Source organism: Lepeophtheirus salmonis, chromosome 9 (genome assembly GCF_016086655.4).
Source record: "Lepeophtheirus salmonis chromosome 9, UVic_Lsal_1.4, whole genome shotgun sequence".
Classification (NCBI taxonomy): Eukaryota; Metazoa; Arthropoda; class Copepoda; order Siphonostomatoida; family Caligidae; genus Lepeophtheirus; species Lepeophtheirus salmonis.
In genome coordinates, this window is record NC_052139.2 from 10,206,200 (window position 1) to 10,221,877 (window position 15,678).

The 15,678-nt window shown below is 28.5% G+C and overlaps 1 protein-coding gene across 1 annotated transcript in view; it reads left to right on the plus strand.

The window, feature by feature from the left end:
• The window catches only part of LOC121124567 (glycine receptor subunit alpha-2), a 68,981-nt gene that overhangs the window by 38,551 nt on the left and 14,752 nt on the right, over positions 1-15,678 (plus strand). The gene's annotated exons all lie outside the window — the stretch shown is intronic.

Sequence of the window (15,678 nt, forward strand, 5' to 3'; positions counted from 1 at the left end):
TGACTTACGTATTTATGTTTCATTCTGAGTATAAAATTCAATTTAATGAAAGAAAATCGATTCCTCGTGTCTCAAAATTTACTTTTAGGTATGAATTGTTGATTCAAAATGCCTACAAAAAAAAATCAAAAAAGCGAACTGTTGTACAAACGGAAAAGAGAGAACTTATATTGAATACTAATAAAAGAGGAATTAGGTACATGAAGGAAGAAGAGGATTAGCGAGTTAGGTATAGTATGATCTTCATTATAGTTGAAGGAGGAACATACTTTTAATTATAATGGCCAAGGGATGGAAGAACTTTAATCGTTGTTTATCGACAATTTTTCCTAAATTCTGGAGTTATTTAAAGCATTAATAAATTATATATTATGGGTACTATAAAAAATTATAAAGAATACTTAACTACATAACTGTGTGAATGTACATATGTAAGGTCGTATATGTAATATCAAATTGAACCATTCATTGTGGCTATTTAATTATCATTTGAATTAATTACTTTAATAAATATTTGTTATTACTATTATCTCAATAATTATTTATTACAGACTACCAATAACTACACATAAATACATAGATATTCGTTATGATCTATGAATGTTTTTATACATATAATTTAGAAATTGCCCAAAACATATATTGTTTTGATTTTTACGAAGAAATTAACAGATTAAGTACGTTTTCTATGAAAATAATACCACAACGTACCTAGTGGTGCATTAAAATATGAATACTTTGAATTTAAGCCACAACAAGATATGCTTTATTAATGAACAATAGAGTTTCAACAAATTTAATATTATGAATAGATATGTGGCTGAGCTCTCTTAATCATTAATGTGACCTCCCTTAGGGGCAATTACAGCTTCTAGGGGGGCTGGAAGGTCTGGCACCCGCTGTAGATGTAGCCCTCTGTCATTGCACCCTAGTGCTGGAAAACAGTGACTTTGAGGGCCTCTATGTTTGGATGAAAGGGAAAAGGAAATTATTAAAAATATATATATATAGCCAGCCTTCTGTATTTTTCTTGTTGCAAACGTTGAAGTAAATTATTCATAGCGACAGACTAAATTTCCATAAATTAATGAAAAATTAACTCCAAGCAATGTCAGGTACATTCACTGGTACAACATAATACCACTGCAACCACTCCCCCTGACATCAACCAAAATTTGTGATCGAGGAAGTAGGGGTCCATAGTTGTTGGGGGACCAAAAGTAGCAAAAAAAAATTCAAAAAAGTGGCAAAAAAAGTTCAAAAAACTCCAAAAAGAGGTCAAAAGAATATTCAGACAGAGGAGGTTTGTGACTATTGCTGGTGTCAAAAGTGCACTCTCAAGGATATTATCACCTACTTCTTTTTTATCCTTCTGGACAGTCTGGTGTGAATCCCCAAGATTTGGGATTGGCCTGGGTTTTTTTATCTCATCCGGGTCCAGTTTAGCCTTTTTGACAGAGCCTTTTTCCATCTCAACGTTTTGGATTTGCTGACATTGTAGACAGTGGTATTAAAGACGCCCAACTACTTGGAGTGCGCTTATAAAAATTCATTGATCCCGTTCAATTGTCATTTTCTCGACTTGATACAGGGCTCAGGTTTTTTTTTGTCTTGTTACTAATTTTGTATGCTTTAATATATCGCCATATGAACTAATTGCAATCACATTACATTCATTAATTATTGATTTAGCAAGTCTTGAGATTTCAATGTACTACCCAGTATACCGATGCTCCAAATAATGAGATATATAGATAGAATTTAGTGTTGGATTTTTGTTTGGAGATCCTACACCAGTCTGAGACCGTCATAGTTTATTTGGAGAAATCTATCTAGGTCCTTAACATTAGAAAGACGGTAATGTAGTACCTCATTTTCCACACTGTTGGTATCAACAATTAAAACCAACTGTTTTTAATCTTTTGTTAATGAACTGGGGTTTTCTGAACGCAAACTTCAACAAATTGGTTAAAATTTGTTTGAAATAGATTAAAAAGTTGGAACTTTTTAAACTACTCCTTAAATATCTTTCAAATAAATACAACTTTTTGTTATTGTAAAAATGCATTTTCTTCAGGAAATACTTTTAAATTTTCTTTTACTCTAAATTTAAACTATAAGCGTTGCTACTTGTGTATATCAGTTGTTATTCTTCTATAACAGCCAACTTCAACAAAATTAATGAATACATTTTTAGTACCTAAAATTCATTAAAAAGAATTAGTACTTCTTGAAGTTTTAATAAAAAATATAGTTAGAATGTTTTACTACAATAGTAACAAATTGTACCTTGTTGATACTTCAAACTAATTTTGTTAAGATTAATTTTAAAAAAATGTGTTTTAATCGTTTTAGTTAATATTTATACTTGCAAAATGTATGAATTAATTAAGAAAATATTACAAAATTATAATCTATTTGTCTACATAAAAATTTGAAATCTATAAAAAGATTTATTGAACTTTCTAAATTTATTTATATCAAATAATAGTAAGTACATATCAAAGATAAATGGTGGTATAGCAACTCCATTGGCAGACTCTTGGTATCAAAAATGACCCCACCAAAGTTTCAAAACTATGCTGGGTAACAAAAAAATTAAGTTTGTATCTGTTCTGATTAATATATGCACAATACAAATTAACTTTGAGGCTAAACATTAACAAGATGAATTCTAATAGGTCTGAGTAAATGTTTGAGCAAGTAAAAATCCGCTAAGGAAGGATAAACTGTTTTAGGCAGCATTAAAAGTATATGCCTCAAACTTATAATTAGTTTATTTTAAAAATCTGTTTAAAAAAAAAATTAAGAAAGAATTTAAAGTATATGTATAGCAAATGTCTTCATTTCGTTTTACCGATCAGTTTGATATTGTATTATTAGATAATACGTATAAAAAAGAACAAATGTGGCTTGTCAGCACGAAAGCAACCTAGAATGATATTAAGCGAAATTGAGTGTGTAATAAATTCGTACTTTTAGACAAATTATCTTTGATTTCTATCAACAAATTAGTCGTATTACCACTTAGGATGTGTTGCAAATTTCACTTTAAAAAATTAAATTTGATCATTATAATATAAGAAGAATGAGGTAACAGTATATTTTATTTGAAGGGGGTCATATAAATCAAATATAGGTTAAAAGTATAGATTATAGTCATCAATACCTTGTATTAAATAATTATTTATACTTCCCTTATACTGGTGATGTTATTAATATTCAATCTTTTTATATGCACATGTATATATTAATCCGTCACAAATGCAAGTCCTTTAGAGAACTAGACATGGCGCAGTTAGGTTTTTGAATTTAATGCATTTCCATAATCTAATTCAACTCGGTGCTTCTCAAATATGTTCAATTCAATACGAATCAATTTTATTCTATTCATTCCATTCAATTCTACAAATGTATGTTCCAACAAAAAATTCTGACAGAGGTTCCAACGAAAGATATATCCAATTTATCCAACTGGCTAGAAAAACTGGACAGCTCTGTACTATCTACAATATCCACCAATGACCTAGAACAGACGGGTAAATCAATATCTAAAATGGAAAAATCATTACACAGTCTAGAAGACTCAACTCTGCTAATGTTTGATGTATGAAAAGAGGAAGAATTAGCGAAAGAGGAGATCCAGATACAAAAATTCATTCATACGGTCAGATAGTTAAACTCAAGCCATAGTAAAGGTTTTGGGTATTTTTATGCATATCACAAATTTGAATAGAAAGCCAATAATTCACTCTAAAATTGTGTTGAATGGAATATTATTTATATGAAGTAAAAAAACAAAAAAACAATTGGATTTTTTCATTTTAGTTTAACATTTTTTTCCAGTTGACACACCACAAATACTATTGATATGGTTTACAGTAATGCTCTATTTTATATAAATTACCTATTGCAAATGGAAAGGTAATATAAACTATCATCAAAAATTTGAAACCCACATTCTGTATGTGGAAATATGGTAAAAAATACTTTTTTCCTTTTTATGTTTATAAATTTGAAAATTGAGTTAATTTAATATGGTCACATATTCAACTTTGGAATAAACAAAAAAAAATATATCCATTACTGCATAATTTCTTCTTTTTCAAAAACTATTTGATTATAAAAAAAGGGAGATAATGGAATCATTGTAATATAATATTTACATGTAGCAACTTTTTTTGCCTAAAACACAAATTTCGCTTTAACAATTTTGAAAATAACATCCCAAGTAATCATCAGTGTTATTTTCCACTTTTATTAGTACACTCACCCCTAAACATATTCAATACATATAATGATTCATATGTATTCTCTCCTCAAGAATGCAAAAATACTAATGAGGGTTTGATAAAATATCTTATAATATTTTTAATGAGTACTTTAGTTACTAGAGCGCTCACTATCAAAACAAAAAAACACGTGATCCCCGTATGATATTTACAAAACGTAGTTAATCAATTATTATATACCAGTGTTTAAGGTATATTATGTTCAAATCATAACATAGGATGTTATGCAAATTAATTATGATCTACATCAATGAGAAATAGCAACAACAAACAGCTCCCATAGTATAAATGCACAAAAATTTCATGAATATTACTGCATGGTTATTTCTCAGATCAAAATATGGTTATAATATACCATGACTGTTTTTTATATTTTCATGCATACGGATAAATCTTTCCTCCATTAACATAGATAAAACAAGAGCATGGGTGATACATTCACTGTGACTAAGACAGTTTCAAAGCAGTATATTTTTATAAAGCTAGCTGGAAGAAAGTGGAGAGAGACTTTCAATAGTCTAACTGAATTAATTAAGCACTTGTTAATAACGGGTATCTGATATATGATTACAGGGGGGTTGAATTACTTCTGTAAAGAGGAGAACTTTCTACATTTGAATTAACTTTAGTGCAAAAAAAGTATTTTAATTATATTTAAATATGCATTTAATATAAATTTAGTATTTTTTTTAATGCATCAAAGAAATGGTAGAAGGAATCTTTCAAAGATAGTTGATATATATCTATCTGACATAGGAAATATTTTTGAAGGCAATAAACATAATGTATATTTCCTTCTGTAGGAATGATAGGGAATCCACCCTACGCACGATGATTTTAAGAGAGTAACTTCACTTGAGCACAGATTTCACTATGCACTAGCGTTCTAGAAGTTGATGTTTGCATAAGTATTCGTTTTATTAAGGGAGATATAAATTATTTTATTTAATTTCTAGGCATATGCCATTCATAGAAATTAGAAAATTTTAAATATACTCTTAAAATCCATGTTTTAATTATGTTAAAAAACTATCAAAAAAATATGTATGTCATATGTTTCAAGTGAAATAAATATTAACAATAAAAATAAAATTAATCAATAAAATCTCTATTAGCTCGGACCACACATTGATAAAGTCAACAGAAACGTTCCACTGCCTCTTTGATAGTCCTACTGGGTCATGCTCAGAATGCCCTCCTTATCTCAGCACTCAGGGATCTTCTGGTACTGTAGGATCCTTCATTGGAAACCTGTTCAACAATGTCAGACAAAATACTCTGAAGGGTTCAATTTCAGAGATAAAAGAAGCCAATCATATGGGAGGACGTAGATCACATTATCAGAATCACGAAAGTTGAGTATTATTTTGCTGATGTGAAAAGGTGTCCAAACTTGTCACCACATCCTCTGTCGGGTTTTCATGATGCTGCAGATCCAGGGGAAGACTTTGTTGCGTAGACCACTGATGTAGACTTTGGTGTTGACCTCCAGACCCTGTTTGAATGTCAACGACAGAATAACTTAAGAGCAAACAACGGCAAGAACTATAACTTACTATGGATACTTAGCCTTTATTATCTTAAGGGCATTATAAGGCCTTTTTGTCGACAATCTACTGTTCCTCAAGTTAAGCTTACGGGTTTGACAGACATTTTTCTCATCTGAATAGAACCAGACAAGATCTTTCACGGGAGGCTTCTGTTTTAGCTTGATCAGAGCTAAAGGTTCGAGTGAACCGTTTATCCCACTTTGACGGAGTTAGGAGTTTCTCCTTGCAACCCACATAGCCATTGGTACCGATCGTTGTGTTTGATGACACGACAGGACGCTACTTCGATGCTGTCATTGATTGCCTGGGATTATCCTCTTCTTCCCCTCTCTATAGAGCAGGAATTCAGATGATTTTGGCCTCTTCCAGGTCATAAGGCTTCCAGGAAACCATTGTAGTGGCTACTTACCATCTTGCACGACACATTTTTTGAATTTCGGGTGGATCAAGTATTGTATCCGACCGATTTATCCAAAAAATGTGTTGCCTATTTTACCACCATTTTAATTGCACGAAATACACAAAATTATTGTTCCTGATTAAAAGAAGACGAGGTATGTTGTCCTAAGGAAGCATTATGAGCAACTCACGTGATAGGGTGATATTTGTATCAGACTTACTCTCCATTAGTGAGTGTTTTTATTTCAACCGGTTTCTAGGGGATTGGATGAGCCAGAGAGAAATGCAAACATGTTAATCGATAACTCATATAGTTAGGCTCTCTACATGCATTGATATTCAAGTGTATAAAAGTGTGAATTAATTAGGGTTCAAAAGTTATTAGCATACTTTTGTAAACTCGAAAGCCTACAAACAATCTACCTCATCCTTGCAAAAAAAAAAATAGTGAGTGGAAAAGAATAGAAAAAAAAAAGAGTTAGCAATTCATCTTCTGTTTTCTCGAGATTTTTTTGATTGACGTTTTACACAAATAAATAAAAGGTTCTCCATTTTGAATGACGTACAATAATAGTAAGGCAAAAGTCAAAACGAGAAAAGAATTTATATTGTAGAAAGAAGAAAGTGGGGGAAGGATAAAGAAGAATAAGTCCATTAACAAGAAGATGAAAGAAGGATAACCAAAAAATCATACTTATCACTCTTTTCTTTTCAAGAAAATATAGGTATATATAAATACCATTTATTATAATTAAACTATGAATATTTTTTTAGAGTCAAATCAAAAAATGTAGAGTTTTAACAACTTTTTTTTAAGAAAAATAGTACATGGCATATTTAAATTTATTTGATGGAGTTTACTTTTATCAATATATATATTTAAAAAGTTCAATATTCTTCTTTTGATTGAATTACACAATTTATTAAAGACTACCTAATAGTTTGCTTATTTATATTTTTGAAAATATTAGTTACTGTAGTTGTGTAAAAAAATAAATTCAGAGGTAGAGAATACATTTAGACAGCTTTTAAAAAATTTGATCATCCTATAAAATATTTCACTGTAAAGATGTATGCATAAATAATAGCAAAACTGTGATGAGTAAAACAAAACAATATGGAACAAAATTAAAGAAAATAAAACAATCCTTTCTTTAACTTATAAATATATTAAGTAAGGGAAAAGTAATTTCGTATTTTTTGCTTTATTTCAATTCCATATGGAAAGTGTTACAATCATCCAATTTAAGCCAAGTATACCCCATTCTGTTAGATAACTTGATGCCAAAGAAAATCAAGAGCATCATTCCCGTCTTGTAGAAGTTCTATTAACAAAAAAACTCGGACACCCAATTTTCACATGTCTCTATTGAGGCTAAATTTGTAGCCCCAAGTGTGTTGGCCATACGAAAAAACAGGTTGTAGTCATTTGGTTCCAAATACAGACTGTATTATGGATGCATAAAAACTTCCCATCCGAGCCACCAGAGCTTTTGACACGTCATCAAAGATGTGTACGGCCTGACGTTGTCTTGATGAAACAAAGTTTTTCTCCTTTTCGATTTTATTTAATTATCCAGCCTTTTTAAATGGTAAAAAAACAGTTTTATGATCAATGTTCAGCACCTGGGTGATACAGCGTAATATTTAATAAACACATTTGAGTCTTTGATATACTTTGTCAAAATATATATTTTTGTATATTTCAGAAACGAAAATATGCTAACTTTAATTTCCTAGGATTTTTTTTTATTTTTTTTGGTGCGAAACCATTCTATGTGACTTTATCAATCCTATCTGCAATGCAGTGTCCTTAGATTTGAAAGAGTCTTCAAGTTTTTTGATACATTTTCAAAACTCAATTAACGCACTCTCGAGTGATACATTTTCTTAAACGCCGCATAATTTTTACAGACGTACTTTCTTTCTTAAACAGTTTAGTCTTGGATTCCCAATCATAACTGATCAAGATTAGCTAATAATAAAATAAGTTTATGATGGAATCCTTATATTTCTCCCCTGTATGTATCTCCAAAACAAGAATTGATGAATTCTTTAAGAGTAAAGACGAGTTAGGAAACACAAATGGACATTATCCACAATCACCATAAAATATTACTACTAATAATGTGAAAAATAAAGCATATTCCTACATAAATAACATTCCGTTATGTCGTGCATCTTCTAAAAAGGATTATGTTGATGACTCATTGTGAATCTACACGTTTTTCAAACTATATTGGTGCATTGCTGATGGCATACATCGTGTTTCAGAGTTTGTCTACACTAAAATAATGAATACAGAGATGAATGGGATATTTTATCAGACAAAGTAAATAAGGTATGACAAGTGCATGATGTACGACGCCAAAAAGGACCCGGACTGATGAAAAACAAAGACAGAACAAAATTTGATGAACATCATAAAAATAGACCTTCATGAGAGGAGATGAGAGTTTTTACATGAAAGTTTTAACTTCCAAGTGTATAAAGTGAGAGAAATTCCCAAAAAAGTTGTTGTATTTCTTTCACATTTAAACTTTATTCTACAATCCAAACCTGATAGCATAGTTTAAACTGAATTTGAGATATGTTGCGTACAAAAGTTTAACATCTGCTAAACCTATTGTAGAAATTAAGTATTTATAAGAGATATAGACAATTAAAAACTGACAATTTGTTGTCTACGTCATGTTAAGAATATTAGCAAATTTTGAATTTCATAGCTTCAATATTTGTTAAGATATAGTCACCCAACATTGAAAGTTAAGTTTCTCAGTTTCCATCTTCTGTAAAGATAAAATAACTGAATGAATGATTTATTTTCACTCAAAACGTTTCCAGCCTGCTTTCAAGCTGACACGTCATGGGTATCAAGAAGTTAAAAAAAAACTTGGATAATAATTTTTCCATAATAAACATATGAGATATGCAAAAAATCGCTTTTATACCTTTTTGACATGGAAGAAAAATAATAAAAAGTAACAAGATGTCAATAAAAGTAGCATAATAAAATAATAATGCTTTGAAGAGGTAATTTTCTTTTTTATATAAAAGACCTGTTGGTCTTTTATAAAGGTGGAAAAACTTTTGTGTGAAAGGACCAAAAAAAGGAATTTTTCATTTTGAAAAAAGTCTTACTCAAAAAAGCTTATATGTCAAAACAAAAACAATCTTGAATAAATATCAAAAAAGGAGAAAACCAAATTTTTGGTGTTATTAATAAACCTATATGTACAACTTTATTTTTGTATAGGGTCTTTAACGTCAATTATGGGATATATATTCAAAATTATGGAATGACAGGAGATATCCAATAACATTTACAATAGTTTTAAATATTCATGGCCTTTTAAATAGAATATATTAGAGTGTGTAATAAAAATCATTTGAATTTTGAACATTTTAAAAACAAGGAGAGTAGTTTGCTTGTCATCACGTTTAATGAAATCAGCTAAATGAGGTGTAATAAGGGAGGAAAGAGAGAAGTAATTAAACAAAGATATTTCCAAGAACTCCACTAATGTTGAACCTCAATTTTACTCTGAGTACAACAATGACTAACAAAGTTTTATAACTCCTCAACAAATCCTCCAAGTTACTCTCGATCTTTTATGAGCAAACATGATTGTTCAATTAGATTTTGAGTATTATTGAATGTAGTAGGAAATTAAGTTTACTACTAGGAAAGCTAAAGGGAACCAACATCAATCTTCAGATTACCAATTCCAAATGTAGCTGACCAGTTAAAAACTTACATTATTATCATAATATTTTTCTGTAATAATGACAAAGAAATTTTTCCAATCATTCAATATAATTTGGAGAGCCTTCAAACAATTAGTCAGGTTATATAAACAAAAATAACGTATAATTATTTAAAAAACACAAATGTAATCCAGTCTCAGCTTAGATAAAAATTTGACTAACTTGTTGTACTGCTTCATGAAAGTTTATATGTGGGACACAAGGGGTACCTGGGCAATAGTTTTTTATCTCCTAGTCAATAAATTGGTTTATCTAATGTATATTTATTATTTTACACGAATATGTTCAGCTTTTATCCTAGAAATTTTCTTTAATCTACAAGGAATAATGAATTACAGCCTTATAATTAAACTAAATTTTTACATCCAGTATAACCTACAAAGAACATAAACGTTTCCTTGAATTGAAACAAGATTTATTGTAATTTGTGTATTCGTCTTCTTTATATTATATTTGGTATATGACAGTATTTTTGTTACTTTATTTTACCTGTTTCAGCAAATACTTACTAATCAAAATCTTAGCGTACACTTTTTTTTCTTTAGTATTATTTTATCCTTGAGTTGTAAACTTGACATGATTAATGGCAAAATGTGTTTGTAGATATATAAAAACAAAAATATTGCTTATTTTTTGTCTATGGAAAGCTTTATCACTTTCCATATTATGATAAATACTTATTATGAAGAATATAGTGCCATAAATAGCAAATTTGATAGATGAGATTGGTGTAGACGGAAAGTTCATCGCGCTCTTCCCCCAGAAAAGTAAGTTCATCACAAAGAATGTTCATTTCCAACAATACATATAGTTGAAATTATTCTTAACGAAAAAAATCAATCAACTATGATATAATATTAATATGTTGTTCTACTTTCTAAGAAAAATGTTTAAGCAATCAGTCATATAATAACTATACTAATAAAAAAGTCCTTAATTTAATTAAGGACTTATACTTATAACGAAACACGTTATTTAACCCTTAACCTTCAGTTTAAACAAATTTGCTACATAGCTTTAACATATTTTTATTTTCCTAAATTAAAAATAGATATATTACTCATTGAACTATCACTCCTTGTGGCAATTATCTCAAATTATTTATTTTAATTTTATTATATAGTTCAAAAATACATTCTGAACTCTGGTAATTATATTTTATTACATGAAAATATTTTTTCTTCTTCGGGATGAACTTTCCTTGCGATGAATTGGCTTTGCAATGATCTTGTCCTTGTCTGAATTTGCCTTGGGATGAAAATATTCATATAAATTTACTGTAACTGAGATTTGGAATCCTTGGTTTTGAGCCATTTGACAATTTTTAGGGTGGCGTAGGCTTCATGTATACAATTGTCATTGGATCATTTAATACACAAAAATACGTATTTTTGATCCATAACATTCCAGTGTTGCAAACTTTTTGCGTTATCTAAATAGCTATACAACAACGAGATTTTCAAAAAATTACAACCCTAATTTTAAAGGTGATAAAATGAGACAATTCCTCCTTTTTTATGTCTAAAAAATTGAAAAAACATTGAGTTAGTTACTTCGTATAAAAAATCAGCTTATGTCAGTGGAACAAAATTAATTAAATATCTCTATTTAAACAGAAAATCCAAAATCTATAACTTTGACTAGTTTTAACTAAAAAAAAGCACATATTTTTCTTTAGAAATGTAAAAGTAAGCTATAATTATTTTTCTCAAGATTAAGTTTGAACTACATTTGTATTATTTGCCAAACTTTTGACCATATTCATCATCAAATTATTCTCATCAACTCTTTTTAAGTGCTGCAAATTGCACTTAAGAGTGATCATCACAATAAAAAAAATGATAGACTTTATTTAAAAGGGCTATATCAGGGCCAATATAAGTCTCATTAATCAAAGAGAGAGTCTAAACTATAGTAAAAACTCTAGACTATCTTAATAGGTCCTACAAATTTGAATAATAAGCCTATTATTGACTCAAATATGTCTATAAAATACTAAGCTGTATTATCTTATATATAAAATAAGAAATTATTGAAATTTTCTTCTTTTCCTTATTTTTGTTCATGATTATTTTTAAATTGACTCATCACAAATGCACAAGAAATCAATTTTTTCAAATAATAAAATAAGAACCACACAATTACATAATGGTCATTATAGGGTTAATATAAAAAACAAAAATTATAAATAAAATTTTCGTTATACTTATTGTGTATAATCATTTTGTGTAGACTATGTTAAAAAAAGGCGTCTCCGTACGTACATATACTTTTCACAACATCAATCAATAAAGCATTAACTTCTCTACATTTTTTTTAGTGATGATAACCTTTTCAATATACAATTGTAGGGCCACATCATCAATCATTTACATGGAGATATTTCATATTGAACGGAATTATATTTTGGTGGTATTCTATGAATAAAGATGTTCTTTATATTTATCTATATTAAGAATATGGACAGATATACTTTGTCTCTTCAAGATTTTTGTGTTCATAAATCGGAATAAGGAAAATGATGTTGTTGTTTTTTCAATAAAAATTAAAGCTTTTTTTAAACGCAAATATTTCAAAAGATCTTTGACAAATGCTATGATAAGGGCGCCACCATGCCATTGAAAGTAAAAAAAAAATCTTGAACTATTTATTGAGACTTAAAAACCTACAGGAAAATTTTTAGCAAAATCCATTCATTGGTTTGGGCATGATTTCCAGACAAACACACACCGAAATTTGCCTTTAATATATAGATCAACATTTTTTTATTCGTTGGGTGAAAGCCGTGGTTTGTAACTGACATATTACGCCAGTGTTCGAGCAATCCTAAGAAAGATTCCCTAATCAGCCTCCCCCCTTCTCCATTCCAGACTTTCTTTTATGGATCCGATCTTTTTTACCAATCAACAATTCTAGAGGGAGATTAGTTGGTCCTTCAGTCGTAGCTATATTTTAATTTATTAAACTCGGACTAGCTAGGATTGCAGAATATAAAACGATGAAAATAGTTAATGATATCTAGAATATATAATACATTAGCATTATAAGCACTAACCACAAGCCTCTGGTGGCGTAGTTAATAAACTACGTCATTTCAGCTATTGTAGTTTCGTATATAAGACCCATTCGCAGGACCGACAAATTTTATTAGGGATTCAGTCTTTTCAGACCAATCCAACAGTAGTCTCGGTTGACCAAAATTTGATTTATATCCGTGACTAATCAGGCCTATAAATGTAATCAAAGAAACATCATGAAAACATATAAGGTCCCCATACCAACAAATGGATTTTTGCTGATATAAAGGTGTATAATGGCTTCTAAAAATCATAATTCTTTCTTATGAAGTAAAATAGCTAGACTTCATTTTTTTCAATTTCTTCTATTTTATATTTATTATATTAGATAAGTCAGTATAAAACAATATTGAACTAAGGTCAAAAAAGAAGAAATTATAAAGTTTATTTTTTTAAACCATATATTCAATCATGGAATTCGAAACACATGGAACAATCACGCATGCAGCTTCGCTTGTTTTCTTTATTTCCCTTCTTCAAGGAATGGAATATAAAAAGACGTTGACTCTTGATTTCCCTTTTTTTAACCCATTTTATATATTCCCTCATGTGAAAATAAAAATTGTGTGTGATTATTTCAGATCTCAACAATTCACTTTACAATATTTGTACAGAAAAAATTGGTATCATAAAACCTATGCTGTTTTATTATGAGGTTTTTCAATAAATAAATAAGACAACCAAAAATAAGGAAAAATTGCCACAAATTTTAAGGTTTCAGCAAATGAATCTTTATATTTCAGTGAAAATGACTAATTCTTTTAATAATATAATTTTGATATGAATAACTTAAAATAGTATATTTATGTATAAAAAGCCATAAATTAAACAAAAATTGGCCTAAATATAAAAGAAAAATTAGTTTATAACACTATAAAGTAAAATATTGATTTTCAATTCTATCAGAATCAAAATATTGGTCAAACAAAATAATAGATCGCATAAAATTAGTTATATTCACTGAAATATAAAGTGTTCGTGTGCTAAAACCATAAAATTTGGAGCATTTTTTCACTTTCAAATCAAGATAGTCTTTAAATCTTCAATGATGACTAAATTTTAAAGATATATTTATTATTTTTGCTATGTTAGTTATAAAATGAAAAATCTCATACTAAAACAACGCAGTTTTTTATGATACTTAACATTTTTTTTTGTTTGTGACACCTTAATATATATATATATATCTTAATATTTCAACTACATATTTTTAGTGATCTATAGGTTTTGTAATCAAATTTATGGAATAAGTTGAGATAGACAAGCTTATAAAATATCTTTTAAAGCCATCATTTGATTTATGAGACTAAATTTTACTATGATGATGGTTTTTATCGTCACTGTGACGATGAATTTCAACTAATTTAAGTGTTAAGGATCAATTCAAAGTATTTTTGGATAAAAATATACGGTAATTCGTCAAAAAATAAATGTAAATAATCCCAACTCATTTTTTTAAGAAATCATTATATCTGGGTTTTATGTTGAGGTACAAATATTAAATAGATAAAGAAAAATAAGTTTTAACAACAATATTTTCATTCAATACAGTTTTTGCATCGTACACATTGGAAAAAAAAAACAATTCGACATTGAAACATGGGATCACTCATTTTTGCTAATTACGTTAGACCAGTTAAGGAAATAATTGTTTTTATTTAGAGCACTTTCCATAGATAGAAAAAAAATAAATTGACTTAAATTAATTCTAAGAATATAATAATCTTTTGTTAAAACCATCAATTAAAACTGGATTAATAGAGAATTACATTTAGAAATGAATGATCCTGTGTAAGTTTTTTTTGTAGAATAGATCAAAATAAATGCTTATTATAAATAAACCCACATAAATGTATGACCTATTTACATATGTTCAGATCTGCAGGTATTTTTCATATAAACCAACTTTTATTTTATCTCTTGAATTAATAGTTTTTATCAAGAAAGTTAAAAATTAAATTCATAAGCTTTTTATTCCTTTTTTTAAGTTCCTTGTTAAAAACTTAAATAAAAAGTATTATATATGTATTTATTTATCCAAATAACATACATATAAGTGTTCGTTTTGGATAATTAAAAATACTTTCTGATGAATATTTTTTACTCTCTTTTTAGATATTATATATTAAATGAGCGAAACCATTAATTTATATTTATTAGTCTAACATTTACACCACCCTTTTGCTATACATATTGTATAAAAGTTATACTTTCTTGATTAAAAATATTTACAATAGATATAAATTTTCTTCATGAAGTTCCACTCCATGTATTTTATATACATATATAGGGTTATAACTTGGGCTCTGTAACAAGTTAATAATGAGATAAAATACAAATAATAGATTTAATTAATTTTATATTCTATATTTATTATCTTTAAATTGCAATTAACCCATCATATAGACTTTTTCTCAATTAGACCACTTTTTGCTGCAATAATCTTTTTGAATATTCACGAAACAACTTTTACACAGACACGAAGAGTATTTATTCGAATAAAAATAAATTCCTTCACATATGGTTCCTTCTAGTATGAAATAATTACAGACTTTTTCATTTTCTTATACAAACAGTCGAAAGGATAGTTCC